The sequence below is a fragment of the Cervus canadensis genome, chromosome 20, assembly GCF_019320065.1.
Source record: "Cervus canadensis isolate Bull #8, Minnesota chromosome 20, ASM1932006v1, whole genome shotgun sequence".
Lineage (NCBI taxonomy): Eukaryota > Metazoa > Chordata > Mammalia > Artiodactyla > Cervidae > Cervus > Cervus canadensis.
This window is the reverse complement of record NC_057405.1, coordinates 41,939,623-41,952,021: the sequence shown is the minus strand read 5'-3', so window position 1 is coordinate 41,952,021 and position 12,399 is coordinate 41,939,623. Positions and strand designations below refer to the sequence as shown.

The window sequence follows — 12,399 nt, the reverse complement described above, 5'->3', positions numbered from 1 at the left end:
TACAAGTTCTTTGAGGGTCTAGGATTTATTTAACTCCTCTCTCTTTATTCTCATTGTTTTTAATGTGCTTTGCAAACAATAAGTGCTCGATAAAGAGTCATCAAATTGAATTTCATACCCAAATTAGATAGCATCTAAATCATTTAAAAAATTTAAAAATTACAGTCCCTTGAGTTTATGCAGTATGTGTTCTATAATACTAAAATTGAATCATCTCAACTGATTTCACTGGATCTCCATAATAAAAAAATCATTTTTTTTTCTCTCTTAAGTTTAGCTAGAAACTGAAACACAGAGGTGAAATACAAATTTTTCAAAGATTAGTAGGAGAAGGAAATGGCAATCCACTCCAGTATTCTTGCCTGGAGTATCCCGTGGATGGAGGAGCCTGGTGGGGAGCTGTCTATGGGGTCGCACAGAGTCGGACATGATTGAAGCGACTTAGCATGCATGCATACATTGGAGAAGGAAATGGCAAACCACTCCAGCATTCTTGCCTGGAGAATCCCAGGGACAGAGGAGCCTGGTGGGCTGCCGTCTATGGGGTTGCACAAAGTCGGACATGACTGAAGTGACTTAGCAGCAACAGCAGCAAAGATTAACGACAGAATGGTCAAGTGTGTACCAGAAACAGACTCCTGAAGTCCTTTTCAGTGGTGTATACAAAAACCCAAGTTTAGTTTTACCTACACACCTCTAAATGTCTCAGGTCTCATGCTCTTTAAATTTTTAAGTGGCAACTATGCTACTTGAGTAATAGGTCATTGATAACTGATGTTCAACACATGTAATAGTAGAATAAAAAGATAAACAAGTGCTACTTGCCTCTGACTCTTCAGAAGAGCTAAAGATTACAACCATTAGATCTTTTTGTTTTAAATTAATTAATTTATTTTAATTGGAGGCTAATTACTTTACAATATTATAGTGGTTTTTGCCATACATTGACATGAATCAGCCATGGGTGTACATATGTCCCCCATCCTGAACCTCCCTCCCACCTCCCTCCCCATCCCATCCCTCAGGGTCATCCCAGTGCACCAGCCCTGAGTGCCCTGTCTCATGCATCGAACCTGGACTGGCGATTCATTTCACATATGGTAATATACATGTTTCAATGCTATTCTCTCAAATCATCCCACCCTCACCTTCTCCCACCAAGTCCAAAAGTCTGTTCTTTACATCTGTGTCTCTTTTGCTGTCTCGCATATAGGGTCATCATTACCATCTTTCTAAATTCCATATATATGCATTAATATACTGTATTGGTGTTTTTCTTTCTGACTTACTTCACTCTGTATAATAGGCTCCAGTTTCATCCACCTCCTTAGAACTGATTCAAATGCATTCTTTTCAATAGCTGAGTAATATTCCATTGTGTATATGTACCACAGCTTTCTTATCCATTCGTCTGCCAATGGACATCTAGGTTGCTTCCATGTCCTGGCTATTGTAAACAGTGCTGTGATGAACACTGGGGTACACATGTCTTTTTCAATTCTGTTTTCCTCAGCATGTATGCCCGGTAGTGGGATTGCTGGGTCATATGGCAGTTCTATTTCCAGACAACCATTAGATCTTAATGGCTAAGGCTCAGAGAGCACTCACAAATTTGGGCCAAATTAAGTAGGAAGAAAAGATGGTCAAAAGGAACGTGATTATGGACAACTTTCTTTTTTTTCTTCTAATTTTATTTTCTGAAAAACTTTTATTGGCTTCTTTGATAGTCCTTATGTTTGAAAAGTAGATGAAAAAGGATAATATAAAATGCAACACACTGAACATGACTATTAAAACAGTAATTGGATACTGTCAATGCCAATTAGTTTGAGTTTTTAAGAGAAAATAAACTCATAAAAGGTCTAAGGACTGCTTTTTTTTTTTTTTTTTTTGAGGCCAACTGCATTCCTACCTTTTTCTGGTATCATATTCTACCGCTTTATTCCTGGATTAGGGCTTTATTTATTTTACTTATTTATTTAACAAACCCTATAGCACTTCATGTGACTGTCAGGCACTGTTCTAAACAGTTTACAAAATTCATTCAATGTCTATTGACAATCCAAAAGATAGATGGTATTTTATCTCAATTTCAGAAAGAATTGAGGCATAAGAAAATTGCATAATTTATCCAAGGTTACCATCTCAAGATGAATGGAGCCGGAAAATGAGGGACCATTGGTAACTGTGCTTTGTCCTACGAAGCCTCACCTCCTTCAAAAAGTGAGCTTAACAGAAGCTGATGATTCTTAAAATATATCATCCGTCTCTCCACTTCAACACTGACCCTTTTCAGTACATTTGTTATTAACACTTTTAACTTTTAGTCCAACTGCTTGTTCTTTGTCCTTTGTTGATAGAGGTCCATTAAATCAGACTGACCACTTCCCAGAAGAAGGTGCTCTTTCTGTGTAACTTTCACTATGCAGTGTCCATCCTGGTTCATGAAAAAAATAACTTCATAAACTCATCTGGAGATTAAAAAGAAGCTAAACGAACATTTATCAGGCAAGTGTTAGATGTGATGTACTGCGATAAGCATGGAAATGATGGCAGACCTCTTGCCCTCTGTGCTAACACATGCTAACAGATGATAGGAACGCAAGCCAAGGAGACAGATGACTGCCCCTTGGCGGTGCAGGGCGCCGCGCACTCTCCTGCGGAAGCCCCGCGGGAACCTTCGCTTCTGCCGGAGCCAGCCCGCTCCGTGAATGATGGTGTTTCAGGCTCCTGAGGCCTGGAACATGTTGCTTAGTGGGAGGCAGGCTTCTTGTCTTCTGCTCCCATTTGGCAAGGACACCTCATTATGTAAGAAGGCCACTGTTTATTTGCACCATATTTATGGTTTCTACAAGGGTTATTCTAAGGTTTGGCAGATATGAAGGAATATTTTATAAAGCGAGGCTTGTAGCCGCAAGACCTCAAATGAAATTTCTGGAGTATATCTAAAGTACCTTTAAATTGTTCATCCTAAGGTGATTTAATGCCTCTCTCTCTACCCCTCTCCCCTCCATTGGTCATATTCATCTGATTTAGATGAGAAGTAAACTCTTAAGGCCTGGGTACAGTTAGTGCTTTGTTATTCCTAAGTTTAAAAAAAAGTAAAAATACATTTAGTTGCCCCTTGAAACCTAACCAGCTTAAAGGATATCTAAGTTTACTTCATCTTTTGCAAGTATTTCTAAAAAGTTGGAGTCAGAGCAGAGCCTAATCATTCAAAGACCTCTCTTCACCGCCCAACCTGAATCCCATAATATTGTTTTTAATGGCTTGCAGTTAACACCCTGATGCTTGTGAATGGGAGATTTCATAAAGGTATGTTTGGGGAGACGCAGTGAAGTGCCAAGTGTCTACTAAGAATTAGTCCTTTATTCAAACATTATTATTTTCTTGTTAGCTTCACTGGACATTTATATCTAACAGTCACTACATAAATCTGGAAATTAATAAAACAGAACCTCAACACGAGAGAGTGATCACTTTACGTGTCTTTGTTCTAAAGCTGATTTAATGTCCCTGAGTATATAAGAACCATTTTACGAGCAGACAACGTCTATGGTTTATTTCCAGTACCGCCTAGTGTATTTTCTACTTTAACATACATCTGATTTAGATTGTCTCCACCTGATTAAACAGCTTAAAAACAAAACAAAAAAAAGGCCTGTTTAGGAGTGCTTTTCAGCCCCAGTCTAGAAAAGTAAATATTTCCATTTAAAAGAATTGTACCGTATGAAAATAAGTAAGTTTTAGAAGTCCAATCAGTTTTGTGGTGTTCTCTGGCAAGTTTCTCATAAAATAAAGATCAGTCTTTCAGGATTTATTAGAAATTGCCAAACCTTTTAATCTGTGATGAAATAAAGAGACAAAAAGCCAAATTTACTGTATACATGTGTGTTCCTGAAAACTATGCAATAAATTCCATTTTATTACTAAAGAAACAATTTAAATTCTTCCAAAAAGCTCCTCTATTTGGAGGAATAATGTGGTCACTACTCTTGTAAAAAATCACTTTTTGAGGTACCTATTTTGTAAATTATATTTTAACAAAGCCGATTAGAAATGAAATACAAAGGTTTATTAATTTTTAATCACTTAAGTTAATAAGCAATAAATGATATGAGTTTGCAACAGCACAACTTATTACTACAAAAAAATTATTTTTCTTGATTAAAGAAATAGAAAAAAAAGTTTGGTAAATATTTGCATTTGACTCTTCAAGCCATAGTTGTCAATAAGCTAAGAAGGCTAGAAACTAATAAATTTTAAGCAGTGTAAGAAAAATCCTAATTCAAGATATTTTAAGATTTTTAAGATATTTTTAAGATATTTTAAGCAGTGTAAGCAAAATCCTAATTCAAGAGATCACTTTAGTCTACTAATACTGTAGGGTCAGCATGTTAACAGTTTTTGTATGCATAGCTATTTCCCCATGTAAAAATCAAAAATGTCTTTTGCATGTGTGGAGTCCCATGAAAATACTTTCCAGCACTTAATGGAACTATAAACCTCATCATCAGGATAATTTCCTCTTTTTTTATATTGTCCCTATTCACTCTCAATTTTTCTTCTTGTTAGATTTATGTTTTTCTTCTTGTAGGTAAATAAATGTGAGACCTAGGTTTTATCAACTACAAAAAACCAACCAAACTGACCACATGGATCATAGCCTTGTCTAACTCAATGAAACTATGAGCCATGCCATGTAGGGCCACCCAAGATGGCTGGGTCGTGGTGGAGAGTTCTGACAAAATGTGGTACACGGGAGAAGGGAATGGCAAACCACTTCAGTATTCTTGCCTTGAGAACCCCATGAACAGTATGAAAAGGCAAAAGACACGACACTGAAAGATGAACTCCCCAGGTCAGTAGGTGCACTGGAGAAGAGTGGAGAAATAACTCTAGAAAGAGTGAAGAGATGGAACCAAAGCAAAAACAGCCCCCAGTTGTGGATGTGACTGGTGATGGAATTGAAGTCCAGTGCTGTAAAGAACAATATTGCATAGCAACCTGGAATGTTAGGCCCATGAATCAAGGTAAATTGGAAGTGGTCATAACAGGAGATGGCAAGTGAGAACATAGACGTTCTAGGAATCAGTGAACTAAAATGGACTGGAATGGGTGAATTTAATTCAGATGACCATTATATCTACTACTGTGGGCAAGAATTCCATAGAAGAAATGGAATAACCTTGTAATCAACAAAAGAGTCCAAAATGCAGTACTTGCATACAATCTCAAAAATGAAAGAATGATCTCTGTTCATTTCCAAGGCAAAACAATCCAAGTATCACAACAATCCAAGTCTATGCCCCAACCACTAATGCCGAAGAAGCTGAAGTTGAATAGTTCTATGATGACCTACAGGATCTTCTAGACTTAACACCCAAAAAAGATGTCCTTTTCATCATAGGGAACTGGGGTGCAAAAGTAGGAAGTCAAGAGATACCTGGGTAACAGGCAAGTTTGGCCTTGGAGTACAAAATGAAGCCAGGCAAAGGCTAACACAGTTTTGCCAAGAGAATTCACTGGTCATAGTAAACACCCTCTTCCAACAACACTAGAGAGGACACTATACCTGGACATCACCAAGAAGGTCAATATTGAAATCAGACTGACTGTATTTTTTGCAACCGAAGATGGAGAATTTCTGCACAGTCAGCAAAAACAAGACTGGGGGCTGACTGTGACTCAGATCATGAACTCCTTATTGCCAAATTCAGACATAAATTGAAGAAAGTAGGGGAAACCACTAGACCATTCGGGTATGACCTAAATAAAATGAAATCCCTTATGATTATACAGTGGAAGTGACAAATAGATTCAAGGGATTAGATCTGATAGACAGAGTGCCTGAAAGACTATGGACAGATGTTCATTATACTGTATAGGAGGCAGTGATCAAGACCATCCCCAAGAAAAGAAATACAAAAAGGCAAAATGGTTGTCTGAGGAGGCCTTACAAATAGCTTAGAAACAAAGAGAAGTGAAAGGCAACGGAGGAAACAAAAGATATACCCATTTGAATGCAGTTTCAAAGAATAGCAAGGAGAGATAAGAAACCCTTCCTAAGTGATCAATGCAAAGTAATAGAGGAAAATAATAGAATGGAAAAGAGATCTAAAATTAGAGATACCAAGGGAACATTTTATGCAAAGATGGGCATAATAAAGGACAGAAATAGTATGGACCTAACAGAAGCAGAAGATATTAAAAAGGGGTGACAAGAATACACCGAAAGCATGAAAGTTGCTCAGTCATGTCTGACTCTCTGTGACCCCATGGACTGTACTGTCCGTGGAATTGTCTAGGCCATAATACTGGAGTGGGTAGCCTTTCCCTCCTCCAGGGGATCTTCCCAACCCAGGGGTCAAGCCCAGGTCTCCCACATTGCAGGTGGATTCTTGACCAGCTGAGCCACAAGGGAAGCCCAGGAATACACAGAAGAACTACATAAAAAAGATCTTTATGACCCAGGTAACCATGATGGTGTGAGCACTAACCTAGAGTCAGACATCCTAAAGTGCAAAGTCAAGTGGGCCTTAGGAAGCATCACTATGAACAAAGTCAGTGAAGATGATTGAATTCCAGCTGAGTTATTTCAAATCCTAAAAGATGATGCTATAAAAGTGTTATACTCAATATGTCAGCAAATTTGGAAAACTTAGCAGTAGCAACAGGCCTGGTAAAAGTCAGTTTTCATTCTAATCCCAAAGAAAAGCAATGCCAAAGAGTGTTCAAACTAACACACAATTGCATTCATCTCACACACTAGCAAAGTAATGCTCAACATTCTCCAAGCTAGGCTTCAACAGTACATGGACTGAGAACTTCCAGATGTCCAAGCTGGACTTATAAAAGTCAGAGGAACTAGAGTTCAAATTGCCAACACCTGTTGGATCATAGAAAAAGCAAGAGAATTTCAGAAATACATCTACTTCTGCTTCATTGACTGCATCAAAGCCTTTGACAGAGTGGATCACAACAAACTGTGGAAAATTCTTAAAGAGATGGGAATACCAGACCACCTTATCTGCCTCCTGATAAATCTGTATGCAGGTCAAGAAGGAACAGTTAGAATCAGACAGGTAACAACAGACTGGTTGCAAATTGGGAAAGGAGTACGACAAGGCTGTATATTGTTACCCTGCTTGTTTATCTTTTTTTTTTTTTTTCATTTATTTTTATTAGTTGGAGGCTAATTACTTTACAATATTGTACTGGGTTTTGTCATACATTGACATGAATCAGCCATGGAGTTACATGTATTCCCCATCCCGATCCCCCCCTCCCACCTCCCTCTCCACCCGATTTCTCTGGGTCTTCCCAGTGCACCAGGCCCGAGCACTTGTCTCATGCATCCCAACCTGGGCTGGTGATCTGTTTCACCATAGATAATATATATGCTGTTCTCTCGAAACATCCCACCCTCGCCTTCTCCCACAGAGTCCAAAAGTCTGTTCTGTACATCTGTGTCTCTTTTTCTGTTTTGCATATAGGGTTATCATTACCATCTTTCTAAATTCCATATATATGTGTTAGTATACTGTAATGGTCTTTATCTTCCTGGCTTGCTTCACTCTGTATAATGGGCTCCAGTTTCATCCATCTCATTAGAACTGATTCAAATGAATTCTTTTTAATGGCTGAGTAATACTCCATGGTGTATATGTACCACAGCTTCCTTATCCATTCATCTGCTCATGGACATCTAGGTTGCTTCCATGTCCTGGCTATTATAAACAGTGCTGTGATGAACATTGGGGTGCACGTGTCTCTTTCAGATCTGGTTTCCTCAGTGTGTATGCCCAGGAGTGGGATTGCTGGGTCATATGGCAGTTCTATTTCCAATTTTTTAAGAAATCTCCCCACTGTTCTCCATAGTGTTGTACTAGTTTGCATTCCCTGCTTGTTTATCTTATATGCAGAGTACATTATGCAAAATGCAAGGCTGGATGAAGCACAATCTGGAATCAAGATTGCTGGGGGAAATGTCAATAACCTCAGATATGCAGATGACACCACGCTTATGGCAGAAAGTGAAGAGGAACTAAAGAGTTCCTCTTGATGAAAGTGAAAGAGAAGAGTGAAAAAGCTGGTTTAGAACTCAACAATAAAAAACTAAGATCATGGCATCTACTCCCATTCACTTCATGGCAAATAGATAGGAAACAATGGAAACAGTGAGAGACTTTATTTTGGGGGGCTCCAAAATCACTGAAGATGTTGACTGCAGCCATGAAATTAAAAGATACTTGTTCCCTGGAAGAAACGTTATGACCAACCTAGACAGCATATTAAAAAGCAGAGACATTACTTTGCCAGCAAAGGTCCACCTAGTCAAAGCTATGGTTTTACCAGTAGTTGTGTATGGATGTGAGAGTTGAACTATAAAGAAAGCTGAGTGCCAAAGAATTAATGCTTTTGAACTGTGGTGTTGGAGAAGACTCTCGAGAGTCCCTTGGACAACAAGGAGATCAGTCAATCCTAAAGGAAATCAGTCCTGGATATTCATTGGAAGGACTGATGCTGAAGCTCCAATATTTTGGCCACCTGTTACAAAGAACTGACTCCTTAGAAAAGATTCTGATGCTGGGAAAGATTGAAGGCAGGAGGAGAAGGGGATGACAGTGGATGAGATGGTTGAATGGCATCACCAGCTCAATAGACATGTGTTTGGGGAACTCTGGGAGTTGGTGATGGACAGGGAAATCTGACATGCTGCAGTCTGTGGGGTTGCAAAAGTTGGACACAATTGAGCAACTGAACTGAATTGAACTAGGCTATATCTTAGGGTGAAAAGAATTCTCAAGAAATAATGAGTTAGACTAACTTAATGGTTGATGGAACAAAATCTAGTGTCTTTTGAATTTTTGATCCTTGCAAAATTTACCCTATTTATATCATAATTTATCTATATATCTATCCATCTATACCTGCTACTTTAAAACAATTGGTTTATGAATGGTTTTTTGTTGTTTATTTTGGTTTCTTGGGAGGGAGCACAAACAACCTTAGGTCTGATGCATTTCTATTAAATTCCAAGGCCTTAGTCCAACAGGATGCAGTTAACCATTTATTGCATTCTCTATACTGCATTTTTGAGGGCTTCGCTGGTGGCTCAGTGGTAAAGAATCTGCCTGCCAGTGCAGGAGATGTGGGTTCAATCTCTGAGTCGGGAAGATCCCCTGGAGAAGGAAATGGCAATGAACTCCAGTATTCTTGCCTGGGAAATCCCATGTACTGATGAACCTGGAGGGTTACAGTCCATGGGGTCGCAATGAGTTGGACACGACTTAGCAACTAAGCAACAACAACAACAGCAATACTGCATTTTTCTCTTGTCAAGGATTATACTTGTGATTGGAGATACCAAATCAATACGACATGGACTTCACACTTTGTGAAACTCAACTTAATTGGAAGAGAAGTAGAGGGTGAGGACAAAAACTATAGATAAATAACTGCATCACAATATAGAAATCACACACACAAACATTAATAAAAGGTGTTGGTGGAGATATAAGGCAAACTGACAGCACAAGTAATTGAGATATAATAATCAATATTACATTGTCAAGGTGGAAGGAGGGGAATTGTATATTGTGAAAATCCAAAGGCCACTTTGGGTTTTGGTATCCACAGGAATCCTGCAACCACCCCCACACCCCCTTAGATATTGAGGGGCAACTATATTCAGTGTAGGTAAGACCTTTATTACATATTTATTATACCCAGTTTGGGATCTAACAACTTAAGTGAAATTTAGAGACCTTGAATGAGATGTAATGAGAAAACAAATATAGGTACATTCAAATATGAGAAACTCTGGTCAGAAATGCTTATATAAATTGCAATTATTTGTCCTGGAGAAGGAACTAGTGGAATGAATACGTGTAACTTTTAAATATAAATATATCATAATATATATTTTAAAAAGAACAGTTTTCTTTAATATAATCAGTACAGAGAAAAGAAACCTTTTTAGAAGTGTGCAGAAGTCTATGCTAGTCACCAGGAAAACCATTACAGAGTGTGAAAGTTGAGAGTGACTAGGGAAATCCAGTAAGAATGATCAAAGGCAAGAAGGAGTCCAGGGAGAAAAGACTAAAATAACAACACTCTTTCAGCTGGAAGAGAGAAAGGTACACCTTTGTTCACACAGATGAAGAAACTGGAGGACAGCTCACTGGTTGCCCTGTCTTTTCTTCCTGCCAATTTCCAGGTTAGTATCATATAAATAAAATGAAAGAATTCTACACTGAGTCCAGATCTCACCCATTCAGACAGCATGACTTCCAGATTCTCTGTTCTATATTTTCCCCAATGACAGAAAAGTGGGCGTTGGGGTGAGGAAAGCAGTTTCATTTGGGTTTTAGTGAGATATGCAGTGTGTCTCAGTGAGGATGAAGTTATAGTTCTGTCCATATGTTTTTTCTTTTTATACCAGCTGGAAAGGATGAGACAGATTAGGGAGGCCTGGCAGTGGTTGAGCAGGAGAGCAAGTTAGTCTTGATATTCCTAAATTCTTTCAATTCCTCATTGGTCCTTTTCCCACAGTAAGGGATTAGCCTGGCTTTTGTTGAGAAAATAGCAGGTCTCAAAAGAGAATGTGTCCTACTTAAAATTGACTCGATCAGTTTTTTTGACTTATGAGAAATGAATTATTTTGGTAATAAGTAGTCATTTTCCACATGTCAAGAGACTGAAGAAAGCTATGTAAAGTTAGATGAGAACCTTCTATGCCTGAGGACTGTGAGAAAACAGGAATGAATTTATGAGATATTGTAAAATCTTTTCAACAAACATGAATAATTAAAATAAAACAAAAATCTATTTAAGACGCTTTAAATTGGTCTTTATACATATTACAGAAGTTTGCTGAGTAAATCAGTGCTCTGAGTGGGGTTAGGTCTAAGATGGTGGTGAACTGGAGACCTCCTGCCCCATCTTACAGAGCTGGATGAAGATCACGCAGCATCTGGGTCTGAAACCCTGAAGGAATGCTGGCTCCAGAAACTGAAACCTGGAATGTTAGACCTGGAAATCTGAATTTGTATTTGAAATTCATATTAAAAACTAAAGACCCAAATTGGGTCAAGCTAAAGGTGTTTGCTGAGGCCAAGTCTGCTTTGTAAAGCTACCCATTTGCGATTTCTGGTGACAACTGAGTCCTTGGTCCATCATGGGTTTTGCAGCCAGATATGTTTCCACAGTCAATAACTCTCTAAAGTGGTTGATAGATTTACGAGTCATTAGCACTCTTGTGATTAAACTACACTGGGAAAGGAACAGAAGAGAAGCTTAATACCAGCTTTCTTGGAGCTGGACCAGTTTTCCTTCACAGGTGCATTATGCCATGGCAACAGAGCAGAAATCCTGGGGGGAAGATGAACAATAAGGGTCCTAACACCAGTGAGTGAATTAGGTCCTACCTTAGAAAAATGCCTGGAGAAAGTCCTGAATGCAGTCAGGTGGTTGGATTAAAAGAATCCTGAGTTCTCCTTCCAGGCTTCGATCGCATGCGTGGCTCTGAATGATTTCTGGTGATATGATTTTTTCTCTCTCATGATAAAAATTCTCTCCTACTTTTAAAAGAAACTTTTCTTCTACTTTTGAGAAAGAATTTCTTTCCCACCCTCACCCCCTCAAAGCCTTAAGTGAATACAAAGAAACTGTGCAACTCCTCCTAAATGGACAATCAGCCTGGAGTGTTTTTGTCTACGGATTTTTTAAATCATTGGATTGACCAACATTCCCGAATGATGCAACTCTCTACCACCAAAGGTTTAATTCATACCTAAAATGTTGCCATTATTTAGAGTAATGACATATAATTAAGCCTGGCGACTGTGTTCTCAGGCTTTTCTATCAGTGATTCATGGCTGTTGTCAAAAAGCAGCTGCATATCAGAGCCTTTTTTGTTAAAGTCCTTGTTTGAAATACCCAACAAACAGGGTTTTCTTGATTCATCAGTTTATCCAGGTAGTTCATGTGATTTTGCAAAAACCGGAATCGATGTCAGGTTCCATTTATATCCACTGTAATATTTTTTTTTTTTCCTAGAGATGCTTATGATGTTACCAGAAAGTTTTAAGTAAGAAAAAGAAAAACTTCGGTTTACACAGAACACATTCATTGCTGTATATTTTGCAGTGCAACACTGTGGAAGAACTCAGGTTGTGGCATCTAAGATCCCACTTTTCCCATGGATTTGTATCAGTATTCTCAGGTCTCTTATGCTTCAACAGAGGATAAATATGCAGAATGACTTCTTCCAGAGGAGGTGACCTTCCTAGTGCTTTTGTTACTGAAGATTCTAGCAGCATGTGTCAGTTTCTCTGCACATGAACTGCTAGAATAACGGAAGTCTATTCTTTGGGTACCCACTCCAGTGTTCTT

At 38.5% G+C, this 12,399-nt stretch overlaps 1 long non-coding RNA gene across 2 annotated transcripts in view; it reads right to left on the bottom strand.

Moving 5' to 3' along the window:
- The window catches only part of LOC122422849, a 38,520-nt gene extending 26,832 nt beyond the window's left edge, over positions 1 to 11,688 (bottom strand). For both annotated transcript variants that reach the window (XR_006263981.1, XR_006263980.1), the window contains exon 1: positions 11,433 to 11,688. This is a non-coding gene — a long non-coding RNA (uncharacterized LOC122422849). The remainder of the gene's footprint in view (positions 1 to 11,432) is intronic.
- Positions 11,689 to 12,399: the final 711 nt, after the last annotated feature.